Source organism: Lacerta agilis, chromosome 5 (genome assembly GCF_009819535.1).
Source record: "Lacerta agilis isolate rLacAgi1 chromosome 5, rLacAgi1.pri, whole genome shotgun sequence".
Classification (NCBI taxonomy): Eukaryota; Metazoa; Chordata; class Lepidosauria; order Squamata; family Lacertidae; genus Lacerta; species Lacerta agilis.
In genome coordinates this window covers 69,859,385-69,874,007 of record NC_046316.1, presented here as the reverse complement: position 1 = coordinate 69,874,007, position 14,623 = coordinate 69,859,385, and the positions used below count along the sequence as shown (strand labels likewise).

At 42.8% G+C, this 14,623-nt stretch overlaps 1 protein-coding gene across 1 annotated transcript in view; it reads left to right on the top strand.

Annotated features, from left to right (window-relative positions):
• SLC9A9 (solute carrier family 9 member A9) overlaps positions 1-14,623 on the top strand; it is a 216,589-nt gene that overhangs the window by 176,856 nt on the left and 25,110 nt on the right. The window lies entirely within an intron of this gene.

Genomic DNA, 14,623 nt, shown 5'->3' with positions numbered 1-14,623 from the left:
TAAATTATATGAAACATGGGTTCATTTGGGATTCAGTAGCTGTTGGATGAATCACAAGAGTGTCCTGTTTCCAAATTTTCCAGCAATTGTGAGTGACTGGATAATCAGGTGTGCACATGGTCACCAAAAGTTTCCCCCCCAAATCGGCTGAATATGTCAGAAAGTAAAGGATGTGGTTTTCAGGATCCATCTTTCATTTGAATAGGGTGGTTTATTCCAGAACAGTGATAGTTAAAAACTTGGAGTTTAGAGGGGGAAATTAGATCGGTTTAATACCCAGGCAGGGACATATTTGTGGATCGTGAATGTGGTGGAAGTAACTCAGACTGGACACCAGTGTTAGGAGAAATCAGGTAACAACCCAACCCTGCACCATGGGTGTCAGCCAGTGTGTTGAATCCTGGCATGGTGCAAGCCAAGGATTTGGAATCCCACTGGGCATCCAGAGCGAGAGATGCCGGGCAGGCAGGCAGGCAGGCAGGCACCATACCCCAGTCTAGGGCCTGTTTTGATCCAATCTTCCCCTTATAGGGGCCTCCTTTGCTATGCTGGTCCTGCCCAATGCCATTTCTGCCTGGGGTTGTGACGACATTTTGAGATCACCTAACATTAAAAAAAAAACATGTCACTGAGAGAAATTGGAACCCCAAGGTCCAGTTGAGGTTGGGAGGGCAGGAATCCTTTCCAGCCCTGTCAACCAGCAACCCAAGTAGCCCAATGAGGCTCTAACACCGAGGGTGGGTAACTTGCAGGGCAAAATGGCCCTGAACCCTCATGGCAAAGACCTTTTGAAGGCCATCACCTGCCATCCATAATATCTCATGGGAGCACCACTGGGAGATGAAGCCCTGCCTCAGCACCACCAAGCAGTCAACCCATGCAGAGGAACACACAGAGCAAGACATATAACAAGCAAGGAACAAAGTGAGTTTAACTGAAGACAAACCTGATTGAGGGACAGTCCAGCCTTTCTTGCAATGCATTCATGTAAAGGGTTGTTGTGTAACATCCTGCAGTTTCATCGGTCTCTTTTAGTTCACTTGTTATCCAGCTCAGAAGCATGTTTTGTAGCATTTCTGTTTTACAGTAGCAGCTTCTTCATCAGTGATGCAGAATAGTGTCTCTGTGTCGCAAACAGTTAAGCTTTAAAAATTCCTTGTGGCTTCTCCATGGAAATTTGCATTTGCTAGAGAGTATGAACTATTTTTGGGCTGTGCATAAATGGAATACCTAATATAGAATTACATTATAATGAAATATGCAATAATGCAAGGGCTCATAAAGTGCTTTTCATGTACTTCAGGCATCTAAAAGCTTTAAGTGCATAAAATATTATGCTGGACAAATGACTGTATATTGGGCCTATTTAATTAAAAATCTTAGACTATTATATTGTGTTAAGAGGTTGGTTGGTCTTTTCTCTAGGCAACTGGACACCCTTGAAGATATCACCCAACTTAGCATGAGGGATCCTGAGAAGAAGGAGTGGGTTTCCATGTGTGTTTAAACACAGTCAGACACACTTTTTGAATCAAGATGGTAGACCAAACTATTCCAAAGTGTATTGATTTGGATGGCCCAGAAGATATTGCCACCCAATATGGTGTAATGGTTCCAAGTTGCACCAATTTATATACCTCTGAAAATATTATACTTAATTTGGTGTGACAGTTCCACTGGTGGGGCCTGGACTGACTCCAGCTACAAAAGCTGAGTCTGCTAAACAGAGTATTGGGCTGGAGTATTGCTTGATGGGTTTTATTGTGGGGTGTTGTTGCTGTTGGCTTTTTTGTCTTTAGTTTAGATTTTGTCGTGGTTTATGTAGAAATGGTTCAGTTTGGTTTTGGGTTTTTTAATGGTTAACTTATTGTTTATGACTACTTTTGTTATGTTATAGTTATGTAGTTTGTAACGTTGTAAGCCATCTTCAGCATGGTTTGAACTGTGGAAAGGCAGCATACAAATAATATATATATATATGTATCTCGCATGCAAAAAAGAGACTATTAATTACAGCATTGTGCATGTCCATCAGAAAGGAAAATGTAGTGAACAGGTTGGCAGGCTATATGCTGCTATTTCTAACCAACATGTTAGAAAGGGCAAGCAATGGCCAGAGGAGAATTGTTGTCATTGACATTCTATGAATAATATATTGTGCATTGACCATCTATGCAGAATATTGGTTTCAGGCTGCTACTGCTATGGAGTTGATCTGTGATGAGGGCACCAATCTGTGATGGTGAAGGCACCCATTTCAACTTTTTACGTGAGTGTTCCTTAACTATTACTTTGATTGCCCCCAAATATTCTGTGTACCTCCCTATATCATACCTTCAAACATGACGTGACCCAAATCTGGGACACCATCTTCCAGGTTCAGAATCCTGCACGTGGCACGCATGAGATTGCAGACCCTTAAAAGGTGCCTTTGTGGCAAGACCTCAGCCCGAAATTGCACGAGAGCAAGGCATTCAAAATGGCCACCATACTCTTGCAGGGATGGGTGGAATGGGATGTCCTATTTTTTCCGGGACAGTTGATGGGTATGCTTATATGATCTTATTGTGCAGGTTGCAGTGTTGTTGCATTGGAGCAATGCCACCAACACAGCAAAAAAGGTTGGATAGGCTCTATCTGATTTCTGACCTAACTAGTAAATGGTGGTCCATGTAGAGCAGAAGAGGTGTGTGTGGGAAAGATCTCTTCACTACTGCTGCCTCTCTTCCTGTGACATATGATACCTGATTTGTCTCCATTGTGTTGGAAGCAATGGGAATGCTCTGGTGTTCTGGTCCAGATCACAAAGTCTTGTTTCCACCATAGTCACCCTTCTCTCTTTAATAACACTACAATTCAAGTAATCCGGTCAGTATCCTTACATCCAGCTCCCGCGTCTCCAAGACACCCTGCATGTGAAAATTCAAGAAGGAAGGACAGAACACAATGGTGCTGTGCGAATGGATGAGGCAGGTATTAAGGAGATTGATCACATACCACACCAGGGAGTGTCTGAAGGAAGACAAGGAAAGTTAATGATGATGCTTTGAGAGGGGCCCTGATGAGTTTCAATATACCCTTAAGAAAAGCGCACTCATTAAAATTGATAGGTCCACGCAGATTGATTGAAATAAAAGAAAGAACAAAAGAAATCCTGTCAGAGCACATGCAGGTCTAATGTACGATCATGTTATGTTGGTCCATATTTCAGTCATGCTGTGCCATTTTATTATTATAATTAGCCCAATATTTGTGTTTGGTTAATTATTCAGAAGCAAAATTGCTTTCCACAGTAACACAGGGATGACTTTAGTAAAAGTGGCAGAGTCGGATTCAGCATCATAGAAGAGCCGCACAAACAAAAGGAATCCTGGCCCATTGTAAATGCCAAAATAGCCTCCCATTCACTTTTAAGAGCATTCTTTGAAATAAGAGCCTTGCAGCTCGAATGTTCACTGAAAAGTAAATTCCATTTGAATTAAATGTAAGTAGCCTTGTCTTTTCCACATTTGATGTGACTGAGGGTTGACATCAATTTAACTATTATGCCATCAGAGAAAATTTTCAAACAATTGCAAAACCTCCAGATGTTAACACAAATGACATATTTGTGTAGAGTTTGCAGGATAGATGTTTTAAAGAAAAATGCACTGAGGGGAGGGTGGGAAATCAGCTAGACAGTCTGAAAGGCACCCAAGCAACCATCCTCATAGCAAGTCAGATAGCTGATAACCACTGCTGAGGCCGTATCTTCCAAGCATGATTAAAGCTAATAAATTGATAAAGATTTCTCTGTAGACGTAGGCATTTTGCCTACATGCCTTGCTGCACCAGAAACTCCTGCTGAATTGCAAATGCAGTGGCAGATCACACCACTTGAGCCAGGCAGGTGCTTACTATAAACTGTTTCTTAAATTATGAGGCACGGCTCTTGCTCAGAAGTCTCAAAAGAGCCACAAGACTGCCAAAGAGGTGCACATAAAATTGCCTGGCACCTGTGCCCTACGTGAATGGAGTCAGCCTTTTCACTGGCAGAGCTCATACAGCATGCCTTACCACTGGGATCACTGCACGGATCCTCATTGCTTCTCTGTGGAGTCACCTGTAGGACACCCCATTTCCCTTTCCTGAAGGACCCACTCAAGAGCTCAGGCCAAGACTAAGTACTTACCACAGAGACAGGTCAGCTGATGGCAAAATGAGAGGAGAGATGGGCTGGAAGTAGGACAAAGTAGAAGGCTGGCTGGAGACCAAAAGGTGTGGAAGGAGGACCTCTGCTCAGTAAGTAGCTTTACCCAGCAAATCTGCAAGTTTTTTTATATCCCTTAGTGGCACCAAATTGGCCCTCCGGCATCACCTGAATTCCCAAACAAAGAGGATCATGGCTTCTTGTGGTCTCCAAGCTGGAATGGTCTATCATTTCCTCTCTAGTTATCAACCATGATGGCATAGGGATCTGGTGTCTCAACAGGACTCCTGATTCAAGCCCTGCACCAGAGTCTCTTAGAGTCTCACATTGTGCTGAGCCATCTTGGCACAAGTCAAGATGGTGTTTTCAGGGATATCCCAGCCAAAGGATTGTGAGTTCCCTTTGGATCCAGCTATTTCTGTGCAGATCGTTGGCCTTTCCTGGGGATGTAAGAAACTACCGTTTTCCATTCTGCACTGTATTCATTGTATGCAACGCTGTTTCCATTCCACTGCAGTTCATTTTCCATTTAAAAAAAAAACCTATGTTATTTGTCTGCTCTGCTGAAATTAGGTAACTAGTGTAATTTATATAATGTATTGCATCTGTTACATTGTCGTTACATTATCCCACCCCATTCATTTCAATGCAAAGGACACACGGTTTGCAGACTGAAAGCAGCAGCAACCACTTCTGTTGCAGACATAGGACAAATAAGTGAGCATCAGTAGTTTTCATTCCTCTTTCTGTTTCTGTTGAAATTCTGTGACATCCCTAGCCTTTTCACTCATACCTGGGCAGATCTAAATCCTCTGGGGCCCTACCCTGCTGCAGTTGTGCTACTGTTTGACTATCCCCTGTTCTTCCTATTTTTAACAGACTGTTGGGCATGAATAAATGGTGTACCAGACTCTTTTACATATCGCTAAGCAGAGAACAAGGTGGAGCAAAAATGGTGGGGGGCAAAAGCAGAGGATCATTGGTAGAAAGCTAATAAGCAACACACAAAGGAAGTCAGCAAAGAAGTGCAAAGGACTATTGTGTGATGAGAAAATAGTTTAGGATGAAAAAAGAAGGCAGTGGAGGGAAAGGAACACTCTATATTTTGATATAGAAAGTGGATAACTAGCAGGACTCATGCTTCAGCTGCAGCTGAACATTTTTTATCTGGTTGGCTGGTCTTCCACTGTATATCCTACCACATACTTTGAAAAGGCCTCAGGGCAGCACAGCACTACAACTTAAGCCAATTTATTGGATCAGACTGTTGCAGTAATATATACTGCAGTAGTAATATGCACTCAATTTTGCAACCATTCCATCAGAGAGTTATAAATCTCTTGTAATAATATCGGGATGAAAATGTTTCTCCCTCGGTCGTCTCCTTTCATATGGGCTTGTTAAATTGTATGCAGTAAGATAAGGCTCCAAATTAAGTCATTTGAATTTCTCCCCCCTTTTACTTGCAAAATGCTATTTATTCAAATGTAATCCTGAGCTCAGTGTTAGGCTAGGCAAGTAGTTCTTCTATCTTTAATTTTTGCAGCACTGGAGAGGATTATCAATAGTATTCATATGAGAAACTCAAAATTAAATCTGCAGGCTGTCACCATTTTTTTAAAAAACTACCCCTCAGTCTTCTCCACCAAAGGATATTATATTTAACTAACATGGAAAGTTTAAAAAAAAAAGTGGCCAGATGTATTTTAAAAAAAAATGTGTGAGATTGACGATATTGTTGAGTTTGGCCTGTTTGTCCAATATAGAGAGCTGAATGTGTGTGATAGAAAGCTCTTATCTTTTGAGAGAACAAAGCCTGAATTAAAATATGCAATTCGTGCTTTTCACCATCTCCAGGAATTACTTTCTGGGCTGTAGTAATCCAGAGTAAATAAATCACTCAACCAAAAGTGAAGTACCCCTGGGCCATTAATAATATTTCCTGTTGTTAATTTGTTTGAAACTGAAGTTCCTGTACACTCATTGCACATGGTGATAAGAAAAGCTTTTTTTGCCCCAGTGGCAGAAGATGGCACTGGTTTCCCCCCCCCTCAAGTGACATTTGTATTTCATGCCAATAGACTCTCCAGTGTTTTATATTTGTAGTTTACTGAACTTTTCATGAGATGCTGTTCCACCCATCTATGCCACGTCTATGAGGTCTTGTCATATTCCTCACTTACATTTGCAACTAACATGGCTGTTTATTGCTTGTGTTGTCAGGGCTGTGTGTTTCAGTCATTAGAGATGACAAATTGATAATCCTGCATGAATCCTGTGGCGCCTGTCTTCTCAATGCACAGAAGAGCGCCTGTTGATGTTTCCGGAAATGTCCCTGCTAACGATACAAATATTCCCTTTTCTCCAACTGATAAAATATAATCTATATTTTATTCAACGTGATTGAAAGCTCCAACGGCCCATAAATACTCACTTTCCTTTTGAAGTGGGGTTGGGAGTCTCACAGTGATGAATAGGGTACAGAGATGAGCCACAGACACAGCTTATGGGATTTCTTCTTCCTAGTCACTCTGTACTAGCTAGTCAGCATGATCTGGAGGTTCACATTACATTTTGTCGCCTTCAAGCTGCTTCTCAGGCACTGATCTCAATATTATTATGATAGAAGTAATTAAGGTTCGAGATGACATTTTTTCAAAGGTAATTGCTTCTGAATATTTGTATGTTAGTTCCCCTCTGAATAATTTATTTCATTTATTCATGTGGTTATTAAAATTCATTTATCTTTCTCACTCGGCAAGTGTATAATAATAAAAAATACCCCCAAAGACAAAATTACTGACATCACTTAGTCTAGCAGCCTTTTAATAACTACACCTTAGCAAGACTCTCCTTTTCCTTTCCCCAGTCCCAGAGGCAGAATTAGGCCAGTGCAACCAATTGCGCCACATTGGGTGCCAATATTATTATCATTATTATTATTATTATTATTTCCAAAACTATCTAGATCTGGTTGGCCTCTGTGGGGAACAGGATGATTGGACCCCAGGGGCTTTTAGTCTAATCCAGAAATGTTTTCTTAAGTTATTAACAGTGAGCATGTAGGGGCAGGAATCAGGATGGACGTGCTTAACTCTTTCATCACAGGACATTTTTTTCTCTCAAACAGAAGTTTTAGCCTCCCAACACTTCTTCTATTGTTCTTTTTTAAATATTGGAGTTGTATTATACACACTTGCATGTAATGTGTAGCTTGCCCCCAGACTCTCCCCCCACCACCTCCTGCTCTCTTTACATATATACATATATCCAGTTATAGGTAGGTAGCCGTGTTGGTCTGCCATAGTCAAAACAAAATAAAATAAAAAATTCCTTCCAGTAGCACCTTAGAGACCAACTAAGTTTGTCCTTGGTATGAGCTTTTGTGTGCATGTACACTTCTTCAGATCTTCTTCAGATCTTCAGATTGTGTGCATGCACACTTCTTCAGTATCTGAAGAAGTGTGCATGCACACGAAAGCTCATACCAAGAACAAACTTAGTTGGTCTCTAAGGTGCTAGTGGAAGGAATTTTTTATATATACATATACATATATAGTTATTATTATAATCCTTTGGCAATCACTCGTAGCCAAGTAAGATTGTAAACCACCTTGAAATATTTTGTTCCTGTTGGAAACAATCCAAACTTGTCCATGGTTTGTGCTTGGTTTTCATATGAGTTTTGTGTGTGTGTGTGTGTGTGTGTGTGTGTGTGTGTTGTAACAGAGCAAAAGTCACCCACAGCATTGACAGGCAGCATTGTCACATTGTCATCATTACAGTGATCTTTGTTATGAGTGTCTTGTAGCTCACCGCATTTGCCTTTGCTAGAAAGAGACACTGCAAAATTACACATTGTGAAATAATTATAACGTTGGCATTCTGTCTGGTGACAAAGCAAGAGACCCACAGAGCAAAGCAACAGACTGCACTGGTAGTTGGGTTCTCATCACAGCAACACAACTAATACAGTAGTTTCATTCATCAGCATAATTCTTTACGCAATACAGCACGGGGGGGGGGGACATCTGAGTGGCTTGAATGACATACAGTAGTGCCATGTGTGGCTTCTTCCACTAAATAGGCAATCTCTCTCCCGGCCATTATAACACCAGGCACTTCACTAGTTCTGTAAAGAAATTGGTTTCAATGCATCATCTACCAAATGCCATTGGTTCCAATAGCAGAGTTTGATGTGTGCTTAAAGCTCACTTGATCACATAAGTGAGATTCCAAAATACTCTTCCATTTTAAAGTTTCCTGTTTTGTTAACATGTAATTACCGCAATCCAGTCCTCTGTTCACAGAAGCAGAGAGCAAGCAAACCCAGGGAGATAAATATGTGTGCCACCTGTATCCCCAGATGCCCAGCACCAAATGCTTGCAAAGCTTTGAAGAGGTGAACATAGCTCAGTAGTAGAGGTCATGCTTTGCCAACAAAAGTGTGGGAATGTTTAGGAGTGTGGATGAGTATATATTATTTATATATCTCAATCCCAGCTTGTGTGAGCAAGCTCCAAACTTAGCAGAGTTTACATTCCCTTTTAAAACACAGCAGAAAACGTTTGCATAGGCTTGCTTAAGCCAGCTATATTCCTGGTATATTCCCCTTGTTCCCTCTTAAAAGCAAAGATACAAGACAGCACTGATTATTAGATTTAAAAGGAGTTTACTTACAGACATCCAAGAGTCACAGTACATGCTTCAAGGAGGCAGACAAACTTAGATAAATGTATTTACATGCAGTGAAGCTGCTTCCATGTGGGAACAGGCTTCACCTCTGCTTCTCTCAGCTGCAGGCTGAGAGAGAGCATGCTGCTTCTTCAAAGGATGAGGCAAAAAGGAGAGTCATCTTTGGGATCTTCCTCCCAGGTAAGACCACACCTACTTCTGGTTCCTGTAACTCAGTCCAGGTAAGCAGGAAGTTAAGCCTGGAGGACTGAGTTACCTTCATGTCCTCTCTAGGAGTGTTGTGTTTGGCTGCTCTGTGTTTACATCCCACAAACCCCTTCTCAGACGAACACAACATACAAAAATATACAACTTTATTCAACCACCCAGAGTCCCAGCTTGACACGTAGATTCTGGAAACTCTCTCTTGGGAGGGGCTTCGTCAGGATGTCCGCAGCCATCTCATTGGTGCAGCAGTATGACAGTTCCACAAGTCCATCCTGGACTGCCTGACGTATATAATGGTACCTCACACCTATATGTTTTGTCCTGGCAAGGAACTTTTCACTCTGTGTCAGTTTTATGCAACTCTGATTGTCCTCCAGCAAACTGACAGCTTGCTTTCTCACCAAACCAAAGTCCTTGATGAGTTCATCGAGCCAGGCAATCTCTCGGCACGCTTCCGATGCAGAAATATATTCAGCTTCTGTGGAAGATAATGCTACACAGTTCTGTTTATAACTGCCCCACACAACAGGTCCATCCCCAAACATAAAAACATGACCACTTGTTGATTTATAGTCAGCATTATCCCCAGCCCAATCTGCATCAGTGTACCCCACCAACTTAGGGTCACTGACAGCTGGCAACCTTAATTTACAGTTCACTGTACCCTTCAGATAACGCACCACCCTCTTCACACCAGCCCAATCATGCTCAGTGGGAGAACTCACTTTCCTGCTAAGAATCCCCACTGCATTGGCTATGTCAGGTCTACATGTGGTAACTAAATACAAAAGTTTACCAATTACCGACCTATATTCACTGTTATCTGGCAACAGCTTCGAATCCTGCTGATTCTTCAGGAAGTCTGTGGCCATGGGCGTTGCAACTGTGTTTGCATCTTGCAACTGCATGCATTCAATCAGTTCATTTATTTTCTGTCGCTGGCTGAGAAGAAATGATCCGTCTTCTTCTCTTTCCACTTGGATTCCTAGGTAGTACTTGACGTCTCCTAGTTCTTTGACTCCCACCTCTTTGCTGAGGTGTTTCACAATTTGCACATAGTCTCTGTTATTAGATGTTGCGATAATCAAGTCATCAACGAAAGCCAATATATAAGAAAATTGTCCATTACTTGACTTACTGTACAAGCACTTGTCAGCGTTTCCTTGCTTGTATCCAAGTTGCACCAGCATACTGTGCAATTTCTGATTCCAAGCTCTAGCAGCCTGCCTTAATCCATAAAGTCCTTTTTCTAATTTGCAGACTAGATGAGCCTCATTCGGTTTTATAAAACCCTTAGGCTGTTTCATATAAATCTGTTCTGTAATCTCGCCATGCAAAAACGCAGTCGAAATATCGATGTGACGCACGTCCATTTGCTTAGAGGCTGCTATGCTCAAAAGCATTCTTACGCTACTGTATCTTACAGTTGGTGCAAACGTTTCATCATAATCTTCACCATATTTCTGCGAAAATCCTTGTGCTACTAGCCTTGCTTTGTAGCGTTGCACTTCCCCTTCTGACCCCTTCTTAACCTTGAAAACCCACTTGCAGCCAATGGCTTTCTTACCCGGAGGTAGTTCTGTGAGGGTCCAAGTCTTATTTTGATGCAGTGCATCCATCTCCTCCTGCGCGGCCTTCTTCCAGAGACTGGCTTCTGCAGTTGGCATCCGCTGAATCTCTTCCCATGTGGAAGGTTCCTGTGGTGACGCCGACCCTGCAAGGTAGGACAACCTTACCGGTGGAATACCTCTGTTGGTTCTGGATGAGCGTCTGACCTCTGGTTCTGGTTCCTGAACCGCATCAGCTTCTTCATCATCCTCCAACGCTGGCATGTCCCCTTCTGGATCCTCTTCGTCTCTGGAGCCGCCAGGATTCTGGTCCTCTGCGTCTTCTGGTGCATCACCTGTAGGGGGCGCTATGACACTAGAAGGCAGATTAGTACTTTGTGGGGTTACAGAAGGAAAGTGTATAAGTTCTTGAGTCCATTCTGACTCTTTGGAACAGTCAATGACAGTCTTCCTTGTGTCAACCTTTGCAGACTGGCTTTCTGAAAGATCAACCTCATAAACACTATTGATTAGCTTTCCTTGGATATACACTTCACCATGCTTGGTTACATTGCATTGTCCATTTTCAAATGTGACCTTGAAACCTTTCTTTTCAAATGTGGATACACTAAGTAAGTTGCAGTTCAATTCTGGTACAAACAGAACATTAGACACTCTGGTTCTAAATGGTTCATTGTCTACATTGAATTCCAAATGCACAGAACCTGCACCTTTCGACTTCAAAATGCGGCCATCTGGTATCTGAATTTCAGATTCTTCATCATTTAGTTCATCAAAGTACTTTTCATTAAAACAAAAATGGGAGCTCGCTCCAGAATCTAAATACCACTTATTATGCATATTTTCATAATTCTGGACAGCTAAGCTCCTTTCTTGCAGCAGCATGTTGCACTCATGCTTCCCCCTTTTGTCCCCTTCTGGCTTAAAGGGGCGGGGTTTGTTCACTTTAGGAGATTTACAGTCCTTTGCTATGTGACCTCTCCTCTGGCAGTTAAAACAAGTTATTTCTTTGGCCTTTTTAAATTGCTTTGAAGCATAATTACAGTCACTTCTCCTAGAGTTGCGTTCTTGAGAATCCAAGCTTTCTCTGCATTCCTCTCTTAAGTGGCTGATTAATTCATTAAAAGTCAGATCTTTTGTGTGATCCATTAGGCTTCTAAATGAAGAAAATGCTGGTCCTAGCGATGCTAGCAAGAAAGTCACCTTAGTCACTTCATTAAGAGCTTCAGGAGTGAGAGCAATTCTTTGCACAATCTCTGAAAAACTCTTAACATGCTCTGTGAACTGCTCTCTGGAGTTCATCTTTAACTTGAGCAATTTATCTAGCAAATGCCTGTAGGAGTTCTGTGTAGATGCTCCATAAATCCGCTCAATGTCTTTTAAAATCTGGGATGCATCATCCTCAATGTTTATTAAGGATAGATGCTCATCGCGAAGTGCACTTAAAATTATGTGCTTGGCTTCGCTATTCTTCCTTTCCCAGGCTTCAATTTTGGCTAAATCTTCTTCTTTATCTCCTGTAGGCTTTTCATCTTTTATAGCCTGCAGAACGTTCCTTGCACTCAGATATACCATTAAGCGTTGCTTCCAGTGCACAAAATTATGGTCGTTCAGCAGCATATAGTTTGGCCTTGCTTCACTAACAAAAGCTACACTAGCCATCTTAAAATTCAAAAAGTTCAAAAGTTTTCAAAAATCCAAAAATTTGTCAAAAATTCCAAAAATCAAAACCTCAAAAATGCTCAAAAATACAAAAACCTCAAATAAATCTTCACTGCCTCTGAGTACTGTAAACTCTGAGGGAGGGGAGGGGGGTTAATCCCTTTTCAGCACAAAGAACAAAGACAAAGAAACGTGCTCACCAGGAAGTACTTTCAAAAAAAAATCCAACTCAACTCAAAAACACAATCCAATGCAATCCTTCAAAAATACACAAAAATATGCAATACTGGGGCCAATAACCCTTTGTGGGAATGTTTAGGAGTGTGGATGAGTATATATTATTTATATATCTCAATCCCAGCTTGTGTGAGCAAGCTCCAAACTTAGCAGAGTTTACATTCCCTTTTAAAACACAGCAGAAAACGTTTGCATAGGCTTGCTTAAGCCAGCTATATTCCTGGTATATTCCCCTTGTTCCCTCTTAAAAGCAAAGATACAAGACAGCACTGATTATTAGATTTAAAAGGAGTTTACTTACAGACATCCAAGAGTCACAGTACATGCTTCAAGGAGGCAGACAAACTTAGATAAATGTATTTACATGCAGTGAAGCTGCTTCCATGTGGGAACAGGCTTCACCTCTGCTTCTCTCAGCTGCAGGCTGAGAGAGAGCATGCTGCTTCTTCAAAGGATGAGGCAAAAAGGAGAGTCATCTTTGGGATCTTCCTCCCAGGTAAGACCACACCTACTTCTGGTTCCTGTAACTCAGTCCAGGTAAGCAGGAAGTTAAGCCTGGAGGACTGAGTTACCTTCATGTCCTCTCTAGGAGTGTTGTGTTTGGCTGCTCTGTGTTTACATCCCACAAAAAGGTCCCAGGTTCAAATAGCCTGAAGTATCAGACAGCAGATTGGGGTGCCAACATGAATAAAATATTAGGCAGGTGGTCGCTGAACAACTCCAGGCACGCCTGGAAGAAGCGGACCATTTGGATCCCTTCCAATTGGGATTCAGGCCTCATCATGGGACTGAAACTGCCTTGGTCACACTGGTTGATGATCTCTGGCGGGCTAAGGACAAAGGTGAAAGCTGTTTCCTAGTTCTGCTGGATCTCTCAGTGGCCTTTGATACCATCAACCATGACATCCTTCTGAACCATCTAGAGCAGGGGTCCCGAAACTAAGGTCCGCGGGACAATTATCCCGCCCTCAATGACCCCCGCCGCCTGCTCTTACCGGCGCGGCGCGGCTGCCCATCTCCAGGGCAGCACAGCACCGGAAATAGCTTGTGCACATGCGCAAGCATAATTTCCGGTGCACTTCCAGGTCTGCAGAGGCACAGATCTGCACGTGCACAAGCCATTTCCAGTGCCACGCCACACCAGAAGTGCGCCGAAAATTAGGCTTGTGCATGTGCACAAGCTGTTACCGGTGCCGCACTGTTCCAGAAAAAGCGAGCGCACGTGCGCTCCCTTACCCTCTGGCCCACCGCGCAATCGGCACCGGAGGAACCAGCCCAAGGCCAGGTAAGTTTGGCGACCCTTGGTTTAGAGGAGCTGGGAGCTGGGGGCACTGTTATACAGTGGTTCTGCTCCTTCTTCCTAGGCCGTGTCCAGAAAGTGGTGGTGGGGGGTGAGTGTTCAGACCCCTGGGCTTTCAGTTGTGGGGTGCCTTGGGATTCTGTCCTCTCCCCCATGCTTTTTAACATCCATATGAGGCCGCTGGGAGAGATCATCAGGGGGTTTGAGCTGGGTGTTCATCATTAGGTGGAACATACCCAACTCTCTTTTAAATACCCATGACCTTTCTTTTAAATCAGAACCAGTGAAGGTGGTGAAAATCCTGTGTGAGTGTCTGGGGGCAGTTGGAGGATGGATGGTGGCTAATGGATTGAGGTTGAATCCTGACAAGACAGAAGTACTATTTTGGAAGGATAGGGGCCGGGCAGATGTGGGGGACTCCCTGGTCCTGAATGGGGTAACTATGCCCCTGAAGGACAAGCTGTGCAGCCTGTGAGTCATTTTTGATTCACAACTATCCATTGAGGCGCAGGTCAATTCTGTGTCCAGGGCAGCTGTCTACCAGCTCCGTCTGGTACACGAGCTAAGACCCTACCTGCCTGCGGACTGTTTCGCCAGAGTGGTGCATGCTCTGGTTATCTCCTGCTTGGACTACAGCAATGCACTCTGCGTGGGGCTATCTTTGAAGGTGACTCGGAAACTACAACTAATCCAAAATGTGGCAGCTAAACTGATGACTGGGAGTGGCCGCTGAGACCATATCACACCAGTCCTGAAAGACCTACA